General features: G+C 44.5%; 5 non-coding genes across 5 annotated transcripts; all 5 read right to left on the bottom strand.

Moving 5' to 3' along the window:
• Nucleotides 1-1492: 1492 nt before the first annotated feature.
• On the bottom strand, nucleotides 1493-1576 carry trnal-uaa (transfer RNA leucine (anticodon UAA)). Its single transcript has one exon. It is a non-coding gene; the product is annotated as a tRNA-Leu (tRNA).
• A 4510-nt stretch (nucleotides 1577-6086) lies between these two features.
• Nucleotides 6087-6169, bottom strand: trnal-uaa (transfer RNA leucine (anticodon UAA)). The gene has a single exon. It is a non-coding gene; the product is annotated as a tRNA-Leu (tRNA).
• A 4688-nt stretch (nucleotides 6170-10857) lies between these two features.
• Nucleotides 10858-10938, bottom strand: trnap-agg (transfer RNA proline (anticodon AGG)). Its single transcript has one exon. It is a non-coding gene; the product is annotated as a tRNA-Pro (tRNA).
• A 219-nt stretch (nucleotides 10939-11157) lies between these two features.
• Nucleotides 11158-11229, bottom strand: trnad-guc (transfer RNA aspartic acid (anticodon GUC)). Its single transcript has one exon. It is a non-coding gene; the product is annotated as a tRNA-Asp (tRNA).
• Nucleotides 11230-12824: 1595 nt separating this feature from the next.
• On the bottom strand, nucleotides 12825-12905 carry trnap-agg (transfer RNA proline (anticodon AGG)). Its single transcript has one exon. It is a non-coding gene; the product is annotated as a tRNA-Pro (tRNA).
• Between the last annotated feature and the right edge of the window lie 9602 nt (nucleotides 12906-22507).

Raw genomic sequence — 22507 nt, 5'->3', positions numbered from 1 at the left:
TTAACCACTCGACCACAATTGCTGCGTCTCTGGCACTATAAATGTTACTCAGAAAAAACTCAGTCATCCATCTCTGTGCAGCAGACGGCCACAGAATCCTGAAAAAGTCTCTGTTTGCAAAAAATCTGGAAGAGGCAATCGCCTCTGGCTGTATTTTTACTGTTCTATATTGTTCTGGAACTTTTTACTTTGAATCTATACCAAGAAACAGAAGTAAAATTAGACATTTTGAAAAAACTGCTTTTCCATCGGGGAATTGAACCCGGTTCTATTGCTTAACAGGGGAGCAAAATCACGACGAAACGGACGAAGGTACGGGCGATGTCAGAGCAGTAATCGAGCTGTGAACAAAAGTCGACAGACACATTGAGAGACAGAGACAAACCGACAAACAGGGAGAGATAGACAGCGATAGAGGGATAACGAGAGACAGAAAGGGTGAGACTGAAAAGTCAGGCAGACTCTGAGAAAAAGACTCAAAAACCTACATATACAGAGATGTGTGTGTGTGATTAATAAAGAGAGAGAGGGAAAGAGTGAAAGAAAGACAGTGATAAAACAGTGACAAGGAGAGAGACAGATAGAGAGAGAACGACAGGTCGAGAGAGAGACAAAGATATCAACAAAAAAAGGTTGGAAATACTCAGCAGGTTAGAGACAGGAACTACCAGCGACAGGCAAAGAGAGGCAGATAGGCAGAAATATAGACAGACAGAGATGATGGGAAAGAGTGAGACAGTCAGACAGAGAGACTGAGAGAATCCCATTCGAACAGAACTGGACACCGTGAGAAAGTGACAGACACATTGAGAACCAGAGACAAACAGGGAAACAGGGAGAGACAGACAGTGAGATAGAGACAAAGGGAGACAGAAAGTTTGAGACTGAAAGGGAGGATCAGACTGAATGAGAAAAAGACTCAAACACATACATACACAGAGATGTATTTGCGTGCTCCATAAAGAGAGGGAGGTAAATAGTGATGGAATGACAGAGAAAAGGAGAGGGACAAAGAGAGAGACAAAGAGGGCGACAGATAGAGAGAAAGACAGATAGAGAGATAGATATAGAGACAAAAACAGAACATAATGGAAATATTTATCAGGTTAGAGACAGGGATTAACAGAGACAGGCAAAGACATGGACAGACAGAGATAATGGGACTGAGATAGGCAGTCAGACTGAGAGAATCCCATTGCAACAGAACGAGACACCGTGAGAAAGAGACAGATTGAGAGACAGGGACAAACAGAGAAACAGGGACAGAGAGAGTGTGTCAGAGAGAGGCAGACTGAGAGAGACAATGACTCAAACACATTCACAGCTCTCTAAAGAGAGAGAGTGGCAGAGACCGAGCAACACAGATGCATTTCACAATTTCATTTCATTGTCGGCTCAGAATGTCACATCGTTGCAGAAAATTGGAGATTCAGCAGATGAAAATCGAGTATCATTCGGCAGGATGGGAAAAATCTCTGTTTAATTAAGGAATCACCAGGAGTGGGGTTTGAACCCACACAAGTATATAACCCATTACATCTTAAATGCAACGCCTTTACCACTCGGCCATCCTGGTCCTGATCCTGTCAATGGTTGGACTCTGCCTCTGTGAGAATCTGGGCTTCAGCTCCACCCCCACAGACACACAGAGACATTGGATTTCAGGAAGCATTTACGAACATTTTTCGTAATATTGACACGGGCGCAACTCTCCTATTATTTTTCGACTAAGGCTCTGGGAAGTTTCACATCCACCCGAGGGTGAAAATGGAGCTTCAAATTAAAATTTCAGCCGATGGTCAACAGCTTCAACAATGCAAAATTCCCCAAATACTGCATTTGAGTGTCATCCAAGATGATGTGTTCAAGTCTCAGGAGTGGGACTTACACACACAACCTCCTGATTCAGTCGAGAATGGAGCCACTGAACCAAAACCGATACCAAAGATCACAACCGTATTATTTTCCCCAAGTGTTTTAAAAGTTCCGGGACGTACCAAATTCATGGTGATGATTTCCACAGACAGTTGCACATACACAGAGACATACATACAAATAGACATACACAGACACGCGCACACACAATAAAAAAATATACATGCATCAACATAGAAACATAGAAACATAGAAATTAGTTGCAGGAATATGCCATTCGGCCCTTCGAGCCTGCACCACCATTCAATAAGATCATGGCTCATCATTCAACCTCAGTACCCCTTTCCTGCTTTCCCTCCATACCACTTGATCTCTTTATCCATGAGGGCCATATCTAACTCCCTTTTGAATATATCTATGAACTGGCCTCAACGACTTTCTGCGGTAGAAAATTTCACAGGTAAACCACTCTCTGAGTGAAGAAGTTTCTCCTCATCTCGGTCATAAATGGCTTATACCTTTTTTTTAGACTGTAATCCTTGGTCTCAAACTCCCCAGCAATGAGAACATTCTTCCAGCCTCCAATCTCGTCAGAATTTTATATGTTTCTATGAGATCCCCTTTCATTCTTCTAAACTCCAGTGGATACCAGCCCAGTTGATCCAGTCTCTGCTCATATGTCAATCCTGCCATCCCGGGAATCATGCTGGTGAACCTTCGCTGTACTCCCTCAATAGCAAGGACGTCCTTCCTCAAATTCGGGGACCAAAACTGAACACAATATTCCAGGTGTGACCTCACCAAGGCCCTGTACAACTGCAGTAATATCTTCCTGCTCCTATGTTCAAATCCCCTAGCTATGAGGGCGAACATGCCATTTGTTTTCTTCACCGCCTGCTGCACCTACATGCCAACTTTCACTGACTGATGTACCATGATACTCAGATCCAGATATACACAGGTTGCCTTAGACAAATAGATGGATAGACAGGCAGTGTGACTGTCGCTACTTTGGCTGGCTTTTGCGTTTTTCTATCCGTATGTATCGTGAATACTGCAGATTAATGTAAGAAAGAAAACAGCGGCTGCATCGAAAGATGTGGGACGTTGCTCTATCTATCTCAGAATCAGTTTTGCAGTAACGTGGTTAAATTGTGAAACAGAATGAAATATGCTGAGAAACATAGTCGGCAGGATTCAAACCTGCACAGAGAAACCCCGATGGATTTTTTGTCTATTGTCTTACCCACTCGGCCACGACTACTAGCTCGCTGCATCATTCAATGTTACTCAGATAAAACTCAGACATCCATCTCTGTGCAGCAAACGGCCACAGAATCCGGAAAAAGTCTCCGTTTGCTAAAAATCTGGAAAAGGCAACTTCCTCTTCCAGTATTTGTACTGTTCTATATTGCTCTGGAACTTTTTAATATGAATCAACACCAAGTAACAAGTAAAATTCTGCATTTTGTAAATGCTGCCACCGCGTCGGGAAGTAGAACCACGGTCTCCGGCGGAACAGGCGGGGATACTCAGCACGATACTAACGAGCATGAGTTCTATCAGAGCAGGAAGCGAGCTGTGAATGGAACTGGACACGATGAGAAGACGACAGACACATTGAGAGACAGAGACAAACCGACAATCAGGGAGAGACTGACAGCGAGATAGAGAAAATGAGAGACAGAAAATGTGAGACTGAGAAGGAGAGGCAGACTGAGTGAGAAAAAGACTCAAACACACACATATACAGAGATGTGTGTGTGTGATCTATAAAGAGAGAGGGAAAGAGTGAGAGAAAGAGAGTAATAAAGACAGTGACAAGGAGAGAGAGAGCGACAGATAGAGAGTGTCAGAGATAGAAACACTAATGCTGGAAATACTCAGCAGGTTAGAGACAGGAACTAACAGAGGCAGGCAAATACATGGACAGACAGAAATGATGGAAAACAGAGAGCCAGTCTTACAAAGAGTCTGAGAGAATCCCATTGGAACAGAACTTGACACCGTGGGAAAGAGACAGAGACACAGGAACAGACAGAGTGAGTCAGACTGAGAATGAAAAACGCACAAACACAAACACACCTCTCTAAAGAAAGAGACAGCCAGAGACCGAGCGACACCGATACATTTCACAATTTCATTTCATTATCGGCTCAGAGTGTCACAGAGTTGCACATTCAACAGATAAAAATCGGGTATCACTGATGAGAATGGGAGGAAATCCGTGTTAAATTAAAGAAGTAGCAGGAGTCAGCTACGAGAACACGCGGGAAACATCCCATTTAATTTTAAGGCCAACGCCTCAACCACTAGGCTATCCTGGTCCTGTCAGAATATGGATTCTGTCTCTGTGGGAAACTGGGCTTCAACCCCACCCCCACAGACACACATACATGGAGGCTTTCAGTGAGCATTTACGAACATTTTTAGTAATATTGACACGGGGGAAACTCTCCTATTCTTTTTCGAGTAAGGCTCTGGGACCTTTCACACCCACCCGATAGTGCAGACTCAGCTTCAATTTAACATTTCATCCGAAAGTCAACAGCTTCAACATTGCAAAATTCCCCAAGTGCGGCACTTGAGTGTTAGCCAAGATGATATGCTCAAGTCTCAGGAGTGCGACTTGAACACACAAACTCCTGATTCAGTCGAGAATGCTGCCACTGAACCAAAGCCGATACAAACGTCCACAACCGTCTTATTTCCCCCAAGTCTTTTTTATAATTTCCAGGACATAACAAATTCATGGTGATGATTTCCACAGACAGTTGCACATACACAGAGACATATATACAGATCGACAGACACAGAGACACACCCACATACATAACCAAAAATTTACACGCACCAACGGACATGCACAGATGCCTTCAACATATAAAGGGATAGACAGGCTGACTCACTGTCGCAACTTTGACTGATGTTTGTGTTTTCCTATCCGTATGTATCGTAAATATTGCAGATTAATAAAAATGGAAAAAAATGTCAGTGTTGAAAGGTGTGGGACGTTATACCATCTATCTCAGGATCAGTTTGGCAAAGTTCTGGTTAAATTGGGAAATGAAATGAAAAAATGCCGAGAATCGTAGTGGACAGGATTCAAAACTACGCAGGGAAAACCCAATGGATTTTTAATCCATCGTCTTAACCACTCGGCCACTTCGAATGCGACTCTGTCTTCTTAAACGTTACTCAGAAAAAACGCAGTCATCCATCTCTGTGCAGCAGACGGCCAAAGAATCCTGTAAAAGTCTCCGTTTACTAAAAATCTGGAAGAGGCAATCTCCTCTCCGTGTATTTTTCCAGTTCTATATGGCTCTGGAACTTTTTAATATGAATCTCTACCAAGAAACAGAAGTAAAATTCTCCATTTTGAAATACCTGGCTTCCAGTCGGGGAATTGAAACCCGGTCTCCCGCGTGACAAGCGGGGATACTCACCACTATACTAACGAGGAACTGACAGGTAGCAGCTCTGTCAGAGCAGGAATCGAGCGGTGCACAGAACTGGACACCATGAGAGGTCGATAGACACATTGAGAGACAGAGACAAACCGACAACCAGGGAGAGACAGACCGCGAGATAGAGACAACAAGAGTCAGAAAGAGTAAGACTGAGAAGGAGAAGCAGACTTAGTGAGAAAAAGACTCAAATATATACATATACAGAGATGTGTGTGTGTGAGATCTATTAAGAGAGAGAGGGTAAGAATGAGATAAAGACAATGATAAAGACAGTGACATGGAGAGAGACAGATGGAGAGAGAGCGATAGAGACTAAAACAGAAAATGATGGAAATATTTTTTCAGCTTACAGGCAGGGACTAACAGAGACAGGCAAAGACATGGACAGACCGAAATGATGGGAAAGAGAGAGCCAGTCAGACAAAGAGTCTGAGAGAATCCCATTGGAACAGACGTGGGCACCGTGAGAAAGAGACAGATTGAGAGACAGAGACAAACGGAGAAACAGGGACAGACAGAGTGAGTCAGACTGAGAGAGACAAAGACTCAAACATAAAAACACATACACAACTCTCTGAAGAGAGAGAGAGAGGTAGAGACCGAGCGACACAGATACATTTCACAATTTCATTTCATTATCGGTTCAGAGTGTCACATTGTTACAGAAAATTGCTGATTCAACCGATGAAATTCCGGTCTCACTGATCAGAATGGGAGGAAATACGCGTTAAATTGAAGAGATACCAGGAGTGGGGTACGAACCCACGCGGGAAAAAACCCATTGAATTTTAAGGCCAACACCTTAACCACTCGGCTATCCTGTTTCTGTGAGAAGCAGCATTCTGTCTCTGTGAGAAACTGGGCTTCAACCCCAACCCCACATACAAACACATACACATCGGCTTTCAGTGAGCATTTACGAACATTTTTAGTAATATTGACACGGGGGCAACTCTCCTATTCTTTTTCGAGTAATGCACTGGGAACTTTCATATCCACCCGAGGGTGCAGACAGAGCTTCACTTTAACATTTCATCCGAAAGTGAAATCTTCAGCAATGAAAAATTCCCCAAGTGGTGCACTAGAGTGTTAGCCAAGATTATATGCTCAAGTCTCATGAGTGCGACTTGAACACACAAACTCCAGATTCAGTCGAGAAAGCTGCCACTGAACCAAAGCCGATACAAAAGATCACAACCGTATTATTTTCCCCAAGTCTTTTTTATAAGTTCCAGGACATGCCAAATTCATGGTTATGATTTGCAGAGACAGTAGCACATACAAAGAGACATATATAGAGATAGACAGACACAGAGACACATACACACATAACTAAAAATTTGCACGCACCAACGGGCATGCACAGATGCCTTCGTCATCTCGAGGGATAGACAGGCTGAATCACTGTCGCAACTTTGACTGATTTTTCCATTTTCTTATCCGGAAGTATCGCGAATATTGCAGATCAATAAAAATGAGGAAAAAATGTCAGTGTTGAAAGGTGTGGGTCATTATTCCATCTATCTCAGGATCAGTTTGGCAGAGAACCGGTTAAATTGTGAAATGGAATGAAAAATGCTGAGAATCGTAGTCGGCAGAATTCGAACTTTCGCGGGATAACCCAATGGATTTCTAGTCCATCGACTTAAGCACTCGGCCACGACTACTGTGTCGCTGCCTTTTTAAACGTGACTCAGAAAAAACTCAGTCATCCACTCTGTGCAGCAGACGGCCAAAGACGCCTGAAAAATTCTCCGTTTGCTAAAAATCTGGACGAGGCAATCTCCTCCATCTGTATTTTTACAGTTCGATATTGCTCTGGAACTTTTTAATATGAATCTCTTCCAAGAAACAGAAGTAAAATTCTATATTTTGAAACAACTGCCTCCCCGTCGGGGAATTGAACCCCCGTCTCCCGCGTGACAGGCGGGATACTCACCACTATAGTAACAAGGAACTGACGTGTACCAGTTCTGCCAGAGCATAATCGAGCCACTGTGAACAGAACTGGACACCATGAGAAGTCGAAGACACATTGAGAGGCAGAGACAAACCGACAAACAGGGAGAGACAGACAGCGAGATAGAGACAACGAGAGACAGAAAGTGTGAGACTGAGAAGGAGAGGCAGACTGAGTGAGAAAAAGACTCAAACATATACATATACAGAGATGTGTGTGTGTGATCTATTAAGAGAGAGAGAGGGAAAGAGTGAGAGAAAGACAATGATAAAGACAGTGACAAGGAGAGAGACAGATGGAGAGAGAGCGATAGAGACTAAAACAGAAAATGATGGAAATACTTCTCAGCTTACAGGCAGGGACTAACAGAGACAGGCAAAGACATGGACAGACCGAAATGATGGGAAAGAGAGAGCCAGTCAGACAAAGAGTCCGAGAGAATCCCATTGGAACAGACGTGGCAGCGTGAGAAAGAGACAGATTGAGAGACAGAGACAAACAGAGAAACTGGGACAGACAGAGTGAGTCAGACTGAGAGAGACAAAGACTCAAACATACAAACACATACACAACTCTCTGAAGAGAGAGAGAGAGGTAGAGACCGAGCGACGCAGATGCATTTCACAATTTCATTTCATTATCGGTTCAGAGTGTCACATTGTTACAGAAAATTGCTGATTCAACCGATGAAAATCCGGTCTCACTGATCATAATGGGAGGAAATCCGTGTTAAATTAAAGAGATACCAGGAGTGGGGTACGAACCCACGCGGGAAAAAACCATTAAAATTCAAGGCCAACGCCTCAACCACTCGGCGATCCTGGTACTGTAAGAGCCTGCATTCTGTCTCTGTGAGAATCTGGGCTTCAAACGCAACCCCACATACAAAGACATACACATCGGCTTTCAGTGAGCATTTAGGAACATTTTTAGGAATATTGAGACGGGGGCAACACTCCTATTATTTTTCGAGTAATGCACTGGGAACTTTCATCTCCACCCGAGGGTGCAGACGGAGATTCAATTTAACATTTCATCCGAAAGTCAACAGCTTCAACATTGCAAAATTGCCCAAGTGCTGCACTTGAGTGTTTGCCAGGATGATAATGCTCAAGTCTCAGAAGTGCGACTTGAACACACAAACTCCCGATTCAGTCGAGCATGCTGCCACTGAACCAAAGCCGATACAAATGTTCACAACCTTATTATTTCCCCCAAAACTTTTTTATAAGTTCCAGGACATACCAAATTCATGGTGATGATTTCCACAGACAGTTGCACATACACAGAGACATATATAGAGATAGACAGACACAAAGACACGCACACACATAACCAAAAATGTGCACGCACCAACGGGCATGCACAGATGCCTTCGTCATCTCGAGGGATAGACAAGCTGAATCACCGTCGCAACTTTGACTGATGTTTGCGATATTTGAAACGGATGTATCGTGAATATTGCAGATTAATAAAAATGAGAAAAAAATTTCAGTGCTGAAAGGTGTGGGACGTTATTCCATCGATCTCAGGATCAGTTTGGCAGAGAACCGGTTAAATTGTGAAATGGAATGAAAAATGCTGTGAATGGTAGTCGGCAGGATTCGAACATTTGCGGGATAACCCAATGGATTCCTAGTCCATCGCCTTAACCACTCGGCCACGAGTATGTGTCGCTGCCTTTTCAAACGTTACTCAGAAAAAACTCAGTCATCAATCTCTGTGTAGCAGACGGCCAAAATCGCCTGAAAAATTCTCCGTTTGCTAAAAATCTGGACGAGGCAATCTCATCTATCTGTATTTTTACAGTTCGATATTGCTCTGGAACTTTTTAATATGAATCTCTTCCAAGAAACAGAAGTAAAATTCTATATTTTGAAACAACTGCCTCCCCGTCGGGGAATTGAACCCCGGTCTCCCGCGTGACAGGCGGGGATACTCACCACTATACTAACGATTAACTGACGTCTACCAGTTCTGCCAGAGCAGTAATCGAGCCAGTGTGAACAGAACTGGACGCCATGAGAAGAGACAGAAACATTGAGAGACAGAGACAAACCAACAAACATGGAGAGACAGACAGCGAGATAGAGACAACGAGAGACAGAAAGTGTGAGACTGAGAAGGAGAGGCAGACTGAGTGAGAAAAAGACTCAAACATATACATATACAGAGATGTGTGTGTGTGTGATCTATTAAGAGAGAGAGAGGAAAAGAGTGATAGAAAGACAATGATAAAGACAATTACAAGGAAAGAGACAGATGGAGAGAGAGCGATAGAGACTGAAACAGAAAATGATGGAAATACTTCTCAGCTTACAGGCAGGGACTAACAGACACAGGCAAAGACATGGACAGACCGAAATTATGGGAAAGAGAGAGCCAGTCAGACAAAGAATCTGAGAGAATCCCATTGGAACAGACGTGGCACCGTGAGAAAGAGACAGATTGAGAGACAGAGACAAACAGAGAAACAGGGACAGACAGAGTAGTCGGTCTGAGAGAGACAAAGACTCAAACACACAAACACATGCACAACTCTCTGAAGAGAGAAAGAGGGAGAGACCGAGCGACGCAGATACATGTCATAATTTCATTTCATTATCGGTTCAGAGTGTCACATTGTTACAGAAAATTGCTGATTCAACCGATGAAAATCCGGTCTCACTGATCAGAATGGGAGGAAATCCGTGTTAAATTAAAGAGATAGCAGGAGTGGTGTGCGAATCCACGCGGGAAAAATCCATTAAAATTCAAGGCCAACGCCTCAACCACTCGGCTATCCTCGTCCTGTGAGAGCCTGCATTCCGTCTCTGTGAGAATCTGGGCTTCAATCCCGACCCCACATACAAACACATACACTTCGGCTTTCAGTGAGCATTTACGAACATTTTTAGGAATATTGAGACGGGGGCAACTCTCCTATTCTTCTTCGAGTAATGCACTGGGAACTTTCATATCCACCCGAAGGTGCAGACGGAGATTCAATTTAACATTTCATCCGAAAGTCAACAGCTTCAACATTGCAAAATTCCCCAAGTGCTGCACTTGAGTGTTAGCCAAGATGATAATGCTCAAGTCTCAGAAGTGCGACTTGAACACACAAACTCCCGATTCAGTCGACAGTGCTGCTACTGAACCAAAGCCGATACAAAAGTTCACAACCTTATTATTTCCCCCAAGTCTTTTTTGTAAGTTCCAGGACATACCAAATTCATGGTGATGATTTCCACAGACAGTTGCACATACACAGAGACATATATAGAGATAGACAGACACAGAGACACGCACACACATAACCAAAAATGTGCACGCACCAACGGGCATGCACAGTGCCTTCGTCATCTCGAGGGACAGACAGGCTGAATCACTGTCGCAACTTTGACTGATGTTTGCGATTTTTGAAACGGATGTATCGTGAATATTGCAGATTAAAAAAAATGAGAAAAAAATGTCAGTGTTGAAAGGTGTGGGACGTTATTCCATCTATATCAGGATCAGTTTGGCAGAGAACCGGTCAAATTGTGAAATGGAATGAAAAATGCTGAGAATCGTAGTCGGCAGGATTCGAACATTAGCGGGATAACCCAATGGATTCCTAGTCCATCGCCTTAACCACTCGGCCACGACTACTGTGCCGCTGCCTTTTCAAACGTTACTCAGAAAAAACTCAGTCATCAATCTCTGTGAAGCAGACGGCCAAAGACGGCTGAAAAATTCTCCGTTTGCTAAAAATCTGGACGAGGCAATCTCCTCTGTCTGTATTTTTACAGTTCGATATTGCTCTGGAACTTTTTAATATGAATCTCTTCCAAGAAACAGAAGTAAAATTCTACATTTTGAAACAACTGCCTCCCCGTCGGGGAATTGAACCCCGGTCTCCCGCGTGACAGGCGGGGATACTACCCACTATACTAACGAGGAACTGACGTGCACCAGTTCTGCCAGAGCAGTAATCGAGGCACTGTGAACAGAACTGGACACCATGAGAAGTCGACAGACACATTGAGAGACAGAGACAAGCCGACAAACAGGGAGAGACAGACAGCGAGATAGAGACAACGAGAGACAGAAAGTGTGAGACTGAGAAGGAGAGGCAGACTGAGTGAGTAAAAGACTCAAACATATACATATACAGAGATGTGTGTGTGTTTGATCTATTAAGAGAGAGAGAGGGAAAGAGTGATAGAAAGACAAAGATAAAGACAGTTACAAGGAAAGAGACAGATGGAGAGAGAGCGATAGAGACTAAAACAGAAAATTATGGAAATACTTCTCAGCTAACAGGCAGGGACTCACAGAGACAGGCAAAGACATGGACAGACCGAAATGATGGGAAAGAGAGAGCCAGTCAGACAAAGAATCTGAGAGAATCCCATTGGAACAGACGTGGCACCGTGAGAAAGAGACAGATTGAGAGACAGAGACAAACAGAGAAACAGGGACAGCCAGAGTGAGTCAGACTGAGAGAGACAAAGACTCAAACATACAAACACATACACAACTCTCTGAAGAGAGAGAGAGGGAGAGACCGAGCGACGCAGATACATTTCACAATTTCATTTCATTATCGGTTCAGAGTGTCACATTGTTACAGAAAATTGCTGATTCAACCGGTGAAAATCCGGTCTCACTGATCAGAATGGGAGGAAATCCGTGTTAAATTAAAGAGATACCAGGAGTGGTGTGCGAACCCACGCGGGAAAAATCCATTAAAATTCAAGGCCAACGCCTCAACCACTCGGCGATCCTCGTCCTGTGAGAGCCTGCATTCCGTCTCTGTGAGAATCTGGGCTTGAACCCCGACCCCACATACAAACACATGCACATCGGCTTTCAGTGAGCATTTAGGAACATTTTTAGGAATATTGAGACGGGGGCAACTCTCCTATTCTTTTTCGAGTAATGCACTGGGAACTTTCATCTCCACCCGAGGGTGCAGACGGAGATTCAATTTAACATTTCATCCGAAAGTCAACAGCTTCAACATTGCAAAATTCCCCAAGTGCTGCACTTGAGTGTTTGCCAGGATGATAATGCTCAAGTCTCAGAAGTGCGACTTGAACACACAAACTCCCAATTCAGTCGAGAGTGCTGCCACTGAACCAAAGCCGATACAAAAGTTCACAACCTTATTATTTCCCCCAAGTCTTTTTTATAAGTTCCAGGACATACCAAATTCATGATGATGATTTCCACAGACAGTTGCACATACACAGAGACATATATAGAGATCGACAGACACAAAGACACCCACACACATAACCAAAAATGTGCACGCACCAACGGGCATGCACAGATGCCTTCGTCATCTCGAAGGATAGACAGTCTGAATCACTGTCGCAACTTTGACTGATGTTTGCGATTTTTGAAACGGATGTATCGTGAATATTGCAGATTAATAAAAATGAGAAAAAAATGTCAGTGTTGAAATGTGTGGGACGTTATTCCATCTATCTCAGGATCAGTTTGGCAGAGAACCGGTTACATTGTGAAATAGAATGAAAAATGCTGAGAATCGTAGTCGGCAGGATTCGAACATTAGCGGGATAACCCAATGGATTCCTAGTCCATCGCCTTTACCACTCGGCCACGACTACTGTGTCGCTGCCTTTTTAAACGTGACTCAGAAAAAACTCAGTCATCCATCTCTGTCCAGCAGACGGCCAAAGACGCCTGAAAAATTCTCCGTTTGCTAAAAATCTGGACCAGGCAATCTCCTCTATCTGTATTTTTACAGTTCGATATTGCTCTGGAACTTTTTAATATGAATCTCTTCCAAGAAACAGAAGTAAAATTCTATATTTTGAAACAACTGCCTCCCCGTCGGGGAATTGAACCCCCGTCTCCCGCGTGACAGGCGGGATACTCACCACTATATTAACAAGGAACTGACGTGTACCAGTTCTGCCAGAGCAGTAATCGAGCCACTGTGAACAGAACTGGACACCATGAGAAGTCGACAGACACATTGAGAGACAGAGACAAACCGACAAACAGGGAGAGACAGACAGCGAGATAGAGACAACGAGAGACAGAAAGTGCGAGACTGAGAAGGAGAGGCAGACTGATTGAGAAAAAGACTCAAACATATACATATACAGAGATGTGTGTGTGTTTGATCTTTTAAGAGAGAGAGAGGGAAAGAGTGATAGAAAGACAATGATAAAGACAGTTACAAGGAAAGAGACAGATGGAGAGAGAGCGATAGAGACTGAATCAGAAAATGATGGAAATACTTCTCAGCTAACAGGCTGGGACTAACAGAGACAGGTGTTAGTGGGAATTAATATTAATCTGTTGTTTAAGTAGACCATTCATGCGTTCTATTAACCCTTTGTTTGCAGATAGTAAGGTATGTGAAACATCCAATAGATCCCATTGTCTAACACCCACTGTTGCACTGCTTGACCTGTGAAGTGCGACCCATTATCGGACTGTACTTCTGCTGGCTCTCCGTAGTATACGTTTAAATTCTCCAGTCGTTTAATCGTACTTTGTTGATTCGCTTTAGTCACTGGATAAGCTATCAAAAGTCCAGAATAGTTATCGACAGCAGTGACGAAATATTGGAACCTTTGTTGCAATGGAAAGGTCCTATATAATCAATTTACCATATTTGTGCTGGTTGAGTCCCTCTCTTAATATGGGCACCGGTTTGTCATTGTAGGGAAAATGCTTCATCTTTTGACATATTTCACAGGTGTTTATGATCTGTTTAACACCGTCCGTAATCAAATGTAACCCCCTATTTCGTGCCCATTTTATCGTACCCTGAATGCACAAGCGTCCAGATTTGTGGTGGGTCCACTTGCCTATGCCATATTCTTCCTCTTCCGCCTCTTTGACAGCCCGTACCCGGGCTATATTATCAATGGTGTTATTATATTCAGAGGTCTTTGAAGTGTTTTTCATGTGAGCGTCCACATGATATACAGCTATTTTCATCTTCTGGGCTTTGAACGATATTTGTTCCCATAAGTGCTTTCCCCACAAGTCTTTGCCAGTTATTTGCCAGTTATGTTCATGGCAGTTTTGCATCCAGCTCGCCATGCCATTGGCTACTGCCCATGAGTCAGTATATATGTTTACTTGTTGCTGTTCCTCTTCTAACGTAAGGACTACAGCTGCTAGTTCTGCGAGCTGGCTGGAGCCTCCCACGCCCTCATCATACACATTTGTCTGGGTTTTTGTATTGAAGGCAGCGGCTCGCCATCACCGAAGGCCGTTTCGCCAGACCGCTGAGCCATCTGTGAACCAGGCATGGCTACGTTCTTCAGGTGTTAACTGTTCAAAAGACACGCCCCAGGAGACCGGTGACTCTTTGGTTAAACTGACAGACGACTGCGTAAGTTCACTCTCAGCTATATGTAGGCACTCATCCACATGATCATGTAGTCTGGTGATTCCTTCTATTCCTGTACTTGCTCTGTCTGCGAAATACAATTTCCAGCGCATTATGGAGCTTTCCTGCGCTCGCCTGACCTTGTGTGCCTCATTGGCCAGGTCGATTAACGCATACCACTCCGCACCTTCTTCAGACAGCCGCTCTGTTATAGTTGCTACATCTGGGACAGCGGTTGCCAGGGGAGGGGTAAATTTGTTCAGTTGTCGGTAGTCCACAGTCATTCTCCAACTTTTGTCGGGTTTCTGCACAGGCCAAACAGGATTATTGTAGGGGGACACTGCGTGTCCAATGATACCCGCCCCCAAGAGCTCTTGTATGGTGTCCGCATATGGTTCACACTTTCTGAAGACTTCCCACATACAGGACAACACTACGAAGGGTTAAACATGTTTTCACTCTGTTTGAAAAAATGGGTGGAGCTAAAACAAACAGGCAGCTCCACTATTTTTCCAAACAGGCTTTCAGACATATGAAAAATTAATTCCGCAGTCAAAAAAACACAAAAGCGCTTTCATTCACAGACAGTCATTCACAAAGTCTTTCGTCATTCAACAAAGCTGATTATGGTTACTCCCCTGTCAGGTAAGTAATCAGAATGTGTGGCCTCAGATCCCCGGGAGCTTGGGTTGATATGGTTGTAACGGGGGGTGCTCCCGGATTCCGGCAACACCCCTAGTCGAGGGGATCTTCTACATCCTCTAACTGTCCTAAAAATAGGCAGGCGTGCGCCACCCGCTGCCCTTGGGCTGGTCCCAATAATGCGTGTAGCGCACCGCTCATCATAGGAGGGCCACTCTTCATCAGGCTGCTCCGCCTTCCTGCCGTAAAGAGCTCGTGATCTGGCCCCCCAGATTGTTGGTGATATATTCCTCCCTGTGTTGCCATGTTGCGCAACTGCATTGCACACTCTGCCATAGTATTCCAAGGTTTTACCTCCCCTTCCCAATCAACGGCAGAGGGATAGTTTTGCTGGATCCCAATAGTAACCATTTCTTGTAACTCATTAGTGGTGAAGTCATGCACCCCTCTCGTGGTTACCGGCTGTTCCCCATCTTACTGTTTCGTCTTATTTGTCATAAGGGGTCTAGCTTCCGTGCTCGCACCGTATGGGGGAGGGTCTTTAGTTTCTCCCGTTCCCCCCTCCTCTCCATTTCTTCCAGCTTGTATACATTCCCCATATGATTTTGCATGCGCTTTTAAACACTCACTGGGATCGGATTGAGCAAGCCCATACCACATGCAGCAGCAAATACAAACGATATATTTCGAATCCAGCTGTAATTTCCGTCGTCTAGCTTTCTTTTTAATTTGTACTCTCACCAGACGGCATATTAAAGATTCTGTTTGTTCATTGACCTTGTCCACCCGCTCTTGTGCAGTGTGGACTGCTTCAGTCAGGGTCGAGTTTTGACTTTCCAAAACCTTAACAGCTGTTTTTAGCGGTAGGTTTTCTGTCTCACTTTCCTTCAGTTGTTTACACATCGCCCTTAAGTCTATCAACAAAATCCATTCCATTTGTGGGAGACTATTTTTCTCCTGTGGGAAGCCCTCTTCGTCTAGGAGAGGCAGTACTGCGTGGGGTACGGCTCTACCTTTGTTCTGTTCCAATAACGGCGTATCCCCATGTTGCCGGGGTCCAAACCGGGCTAGCACCTTGGCAAGAGAGCCAAAACCCTCATCCCTCGTGCCCCACCCTGGTATTCTATACTTCTCTCTCGCAGGAGGAGACTGCTTCTCGTCTTTTCTCTTAAGCATTTTACCAGATCCTGTTTGTGACGCCAAAATGTTTTGGATTGATAATAATAGACTCAGATTCGGGATCTGGATGAATGTTAAATAAGAGACAAGGCAAATGAAGTAAAGAATAACATACCGTTTATTGAGAGAAAAGAAACATTATAAATACAGTTTACGAACAAAAGAGAAGTATGATACAAATAACAAAGCTCACGGCCTTCTGCTCGTCCAGAACTCCTCAAGGGACGGCTGGTCTGGAGCATTGGGGGTCCCGGCACAGCTCGCGAATTTCGGTCCAAGGTGAAGTTCGAAGAGCTACGGGACAGTGCTGTACCTTTATATTATCAAATAACATACTATTGAGCAAAACATGTGCATGTGGCATATGGCGAACTCCTAATCTATAAGGCCGCAGGTGCTCGTCCACAAAGCATGAGACCTCAAGCTCTCTCTCTCTGTTTCTCTGCTTATCATTCCATGAGGCCTGGGACAGAAACACACTCAAGATGACTAAATATCATCATTAACCCTATATGATTAACCCTATACAATACACCCGCTGAGCCGAGGGACAGGGATTGATCGAGCCTGGAGTAGAATTACTCTTTGGTCACGTCTGTTGCTTCCAGGGTTGGGGGGTACGCTCTGTAGACCGTAGCACCCTGGTTCTGGGCTACGGTGAGGCAAAGAATCATGATGCTTTCGTTTATCCAGCAAGGGGAGTCTCTGACACGGCCGACTAGCTCATTTTTTTATGGCGAAGCTAACACTACGGAGCCGGCATTCTTCTTCTGGTTTATCTTTCCTGAAGAAGCTGTCCCCACCGCCTTGTTTTTTGAGCTGGCTTTCCCCTAGCCGCTATCTCGCTTAATGCGGTGATGTGTCCATTAAAACGTCAGAGTTCCCGGGCAACGACAGTAATGCGACATTTCTGTCTATCACTGTTGAAGTTGTCCATGAGGGTCCTGACGTTCCAGGTCCAGCACTTCCTTTTGAAGGGAGGAAAATGCCTGTATGTGATATATTTTAAACTCGGGTTGCGGTTGCACACCAGCTATCACACGGGCTTGGCAGAGCAAGGTCTTGGCCAAGTGGCAAGGGGATACAAGGTGACTGAAGACCACGCTCTGCTGCAAAGGTATAGTACGTACACTCATGCATACACCAACTGTCTTCGTCTCTCGTTCCAGCAGTTCCTGTCTCCTTGGGATTCATGGGACTCGAAGTTGCTGCTCATGGGTACTGACCTCGCTGTTCCCAACATCTATTCCTCGCCACTTCCCATCTCCAGGCCTCGCTGCTTCCGTCCTCCGCTCCTCGCTAATGTCCACAGCTCGCCGACCTCCTGTCCTCTCCCTAATCGACGACTTGCGAACTTCCTGCTGCTGGCCGACCTCCGAACCTTGCCACTGCTCCCACTGCTCACCGACCTGCGGAGCTTGTGCTGATCGGTGACATCCGGAACTCCCACTGGTTACCGTCCTCCGGACCTCACGCTGCTCGCCAACCTCCGAAATTTTCCATTGTTCGCCAAACTCTTCTGGGCCCCGACCTCGCCGCTTGGCTCGATGTCACTCCAAGTTACGCCAGCAACCAGCTACCTGAGTTGCTGTGAAGTCGGTTTTGTCACCCACTTTGCTTTTGTCTTCCTCTCAGGAAGGCTTACGCTGCTCCCTGCGTTGGGCTAGCTCATCGTATCTCCGCTGTAGTTGCTGGTGTTCCCAACCAGGTCGGCCTCGGTGACTCCACCACTCTTTCAGGCAGTGCATTCCAGATCTCAACCAGTAGCTGTGCGAAAAAGTTTGTTCCTTATATTGCCTTTGGTTCTTTTACCAATCGCCTTAAATCTGTGTTCTCTTGTTCTTTATCCTTCTGCCAATGCATACCGTTTCGTTTGATCTGCTCTGTGCAGAACCTTCATGATTTTGGACACCTCTATCACCTGCCAAACATCTCTGCTCTAAGGAGAACAACCACAGATCCTCTAGTCTGTCCAGGTAACTGAAGTCCCTCATCTGTGGAATCATTCTTGTAAAACTTTTCTGCACCTTCTCGAAACCTTTCGGATCTTTTTAAAATGCAGTGCTCAGAATCGGACACAATACTCCAATTGAGGTGGAACCAGTGTTTTGGGCGGGTTCATAACAATGTCCTTTGTACTCTATACCTGTATTCTTGAAGCCCGGTGTCTCGTGTGACTTGTAACCGCTTTGTCAACCTACCCTGCCCACCTTCAACGATTTGCACACATATACAGCTAGCTCTCTCTGTTCATGCACCCACTTTAGGATTATAACCTTCAGTTAACATTAAAACAGCCCCTGAGCTCAGGACTGGGTCGCTGGTAACACAAACTCGGTTCTAAACACAGGACTCGGCCTCTGTTAACATTAACCCGGCCCCTGGTCGCAGGAGTCAGCCTCTGTTAACATGAACCCGGTCACTGAACTCAGGACTGGGTCTCCGCTAACATGAACGCGGGTCTGAGCACAGAAATCGATCTCTGTTAATATGAAACCGGCCCTCTGAGCACAGAACTCGGTCTCTGTTAACATGACCTCGGCTCCTTTAACACAGGACTCGTCTTTTCATCAGAAATGATAGAATAGTTACAACGCAGAAGGAGGCCATTCTGCCAGATAAGCCGGTACCGGGTCTCTGCCAGATAATAGAAACATAGAAACATAGAAAACAGGTGCAGGATTAGGCCATTCGGTCCTTCGATCCAGCACCGCCATTCAATGAGTTCATGGCTGAACATGCAACTTCAGTACCCCATTGCTGCTTTCTCGCCATAGCCCTTGATCCCCCTAGTAGTAAGGACTACATCTTACTCATTTTTGAATATATTTAGCGAATTGGCCTCAACAACTTTCTGTGGTAAAGAATTCCACAGGTTCACCACTCTCTGGGTGAAGAAGTTTCTCCTCATCTCGGTCCTAAATGGCTTACCCCTTATCCTTAGACTGTGACCCCTGGTTCTGGACTTCCCCAACATTGGGAACATTCTTCCTGCATCTAACCTGTCTAATCCCGTCAGAATTTTAAACGTTTCAATGAGATCCCCTCTCATTCTTCTGAAATCCAGTGAATACAAGCCCAGTTGATTTAATCTTTCTTGATATGTCAGTCCCGACATCCCGGGAATCAGTATGGCGAACCTTCGCTGCACTCCCTCAATAGCAAGAATGCCCTTCCTCAAGTAAGGAGACCGAAACTGTACACAATACTTTGGTGTGGCCTCATCAAGGCCCTGTACAACTGTAGTAACATCTCCCTGCCCTGTACTCAAATCCCCTCGCTATGAAGGCCAACATGCCATTTGCATTCTTAACCGCCTGCTGTACCTGCATGCCAACCTTCAATGACTTATGTACCATGACACCCAGGTCTCGTTGCACCTCCCCTTTTCCTAATCTGTCATCATTCAGATAATAGTCTGTCTCTCTGTTTTTACAACCAAAGTGGATAACCTCACATTATACTTCATCTGCCATGCATTTGCACACTCACCTAACCTATCCAAGTCACTCTGCAGCCTCATAGCATCCTCCTCGCAGCTCACACTGCCACCCAACTTAGTGTCATCAGCAAATTTGGAGATACTACATTTAATCCCCTCGTCTAAATCATTAATGCACAGTGTAAACAGCTGAGGCCCCAGCACAGAACCTTGCAGTACCCCACTAGTCACTGCCTGCCATTCTGAAAATCCCCATTTACTCCTACTCTTTGCTTCCTATCTGCCAACCAGTTCTCAATCCAAGTTAGCACACTACATCCAATCCCATGTGCTTTAACTTTGCACGTTAATCTCTTGTGTGGGACTTTGTAAAAAGCCTTCTGAAAGTCCAAATATACCACATCAACTGGTTCTCCCTTGTCCACTCTACTGGAAACATCCTCAAAAAGTAAAAAATATGATGGTTGGGAATTGAACCCACGTCAAATGCTTGGAAAGCAACTATGTTTACCACTACACCTCTATGACACAAAGTACGTCGAAGGTTCCTGGGTGAGGGAATTGAGTTACATGGAGAGACTGGACAAGCTGTTGTTGCTCTCCTCAGAACATGGAAATTGGAAAAGTGACGAGATTGAGGTGTTCAAAATGTAGCTAGCTCCACTACCCCGTCCTTTCCCCGTATCTTTGCAGTTTTTTGTTCCTTCGGGTTCTTATCCAACTCCATTTTGAAGGCAGTGATTGAAACTACCTCCACTCCCTTTCAGGCAGTTCATTCTAGATTCTAATCACTAGCTGGATAAAAAATGTTTATCCTCATGTAGCCTTTGGTTCTTCCGCCAATCACGTTAAATCACCTGTCCTCTGGTTCTCCACCATTCTGCCAATGGGAATAGTTTCTCTCTAACTACTTTGTACAGACCACTCATAATTTTGAAGACCTCAATCCAGTCACTTTTTCAACTTCCATGTTCTTCTGAGGAGAGCAACCACAGTATGTCCAGTCTATCCATGTAACTCAATTCCCTCACCCAGGAACCTTTGATGTACATTGTTTCTGCACCTTCTCTAAGGCGTTAACAGCCTTCGTAAAATAGTTGTCCAGAATTGGAGACAATAATCCAGTCGAGGCCGAACCAGTGTTTCATAAAGGTATGTCAAAGCTTCCATGCTTTTGTACTCTATGCCTCTATTTTGAAGCCCAGTATCTTTTCACGCTTTCTCAACCTGCTCTGCCATCTTCAACGATTTATGCACATATAACCCCTGGTCTCGCTATTCATGCACCTCCTGTAGAATTATAACCCCTTAATCTAACATGAAGCCGGCCCCTGACCAAAGTTTTCGGCCTCTGCTAAAATGAACTCGGCCACTTAACATAGAACTCAGCCTCTGTTAACATGAATCAGCCCGTGAACTGCAGGGTTTGCCACGATTTGCCGAATCATTTAACCTCATTTAAAGGTCTATATCCATTTTGAGCCTCCTTGCATCCTGCCCACAACTTACCTTCCCACGTCACATTGTTTCATCAGAAAACTTGGATATATTTCTGCACGTCTCCTCATTTAGTCATTGATGTAGATTTGAAATTGCTCAAGCCAAAGCATTGGTCTTCTTGGTAACCCACAAGTTGCAACCAGCCATTCAGAAAAACACCTGTTTATTCCTGCTCTCCTTTCCAGCCGTGGCTCGGTAGGCAGCACACTCACCTCTGAATCACAGCTTCTGGCTTCAAGTCCCACACCAAATAGTTCAGCACAAAACTCTAGGCTGAAGCAGTGTTGAATTGTTGGCGTTGCCGTCTTTCAGATGAGACAATAAACTGAGGCCCCTGCTGTGCTCTCAGGTCTATGTAAAAGATCCCACAGCACTGAATAGGGGAATATTCCCCGTTGTTCTTGCCAATATGTATTCCTTAGTAAATATCCCTTAAAACAGATTATCTCGACATTGCACATTGATGTTTGCGAGAGATTGCTGTGTGAAATTGGCTGCCGTTTTTCCTACAATATAACAATAACTACACTTCAAAAGTCCTTTATTGACTGTAAAGTCTTTGTGATGTCCGGTGTTCATGAAGCGTGTTCTATAAATGCAAGTCTTTCTTTTTCATTTTTACTGGCCGTGTGCAATCCTCAATCCATGCTACATTTTGCAATTGCATGAACCCTAATCCTGTGTAAAAACCTCTTGTGTGGCAACTTATTGAATGCCTTATGGAAGTGCAAATATACTACATCCACCGGTTCCGCCTTATCTACCCCTTAAAAAACATGAATATATTTGTCAAACACTATTTTCCTTTCATTAAACAATTTTGGCTCTACCTAACTTTTTTGAGTTTTTCCAAGTGCCATGTTGCGATGCCCTTAATATTAGATTCTTGCATGTTCCATATTCCTGATGTCAGGCAAACCAGTTTATGGTTTCCTGTTTTCTCTCTCCCTCCTTTCTTGTATAGCTGGGATATATTTTCCTCCTTCCAATCCACTGGTACCGTTCTAGATTCTGGGGAATCAATGCATCCACTATCACTGCAGCTACCTCTTTTAGAGTCCTATGAGGTAGGCCGTCAGGTCCAGGGGATTGTC

This window comes from Pristiophorus japonicus, chromosome 23, assembly GCF_044704955.1.
Source record: "Pristiophorus japonicus isolate sPriJap1 chromosome 23, sPriJap1.hap1, whole genome shotgun sequence".
NCBI lineage: Eukaryota > Metazoa > Chordata > Chondrichthyes > Pristiophoridae > Pristiophorus > Pristiophorus japonicus.
The sequence above is the reverse complement of the archived record's forward strand: the minus strand, read 5'-3'. Positions and strand labels throughout refer to the sequence as shown.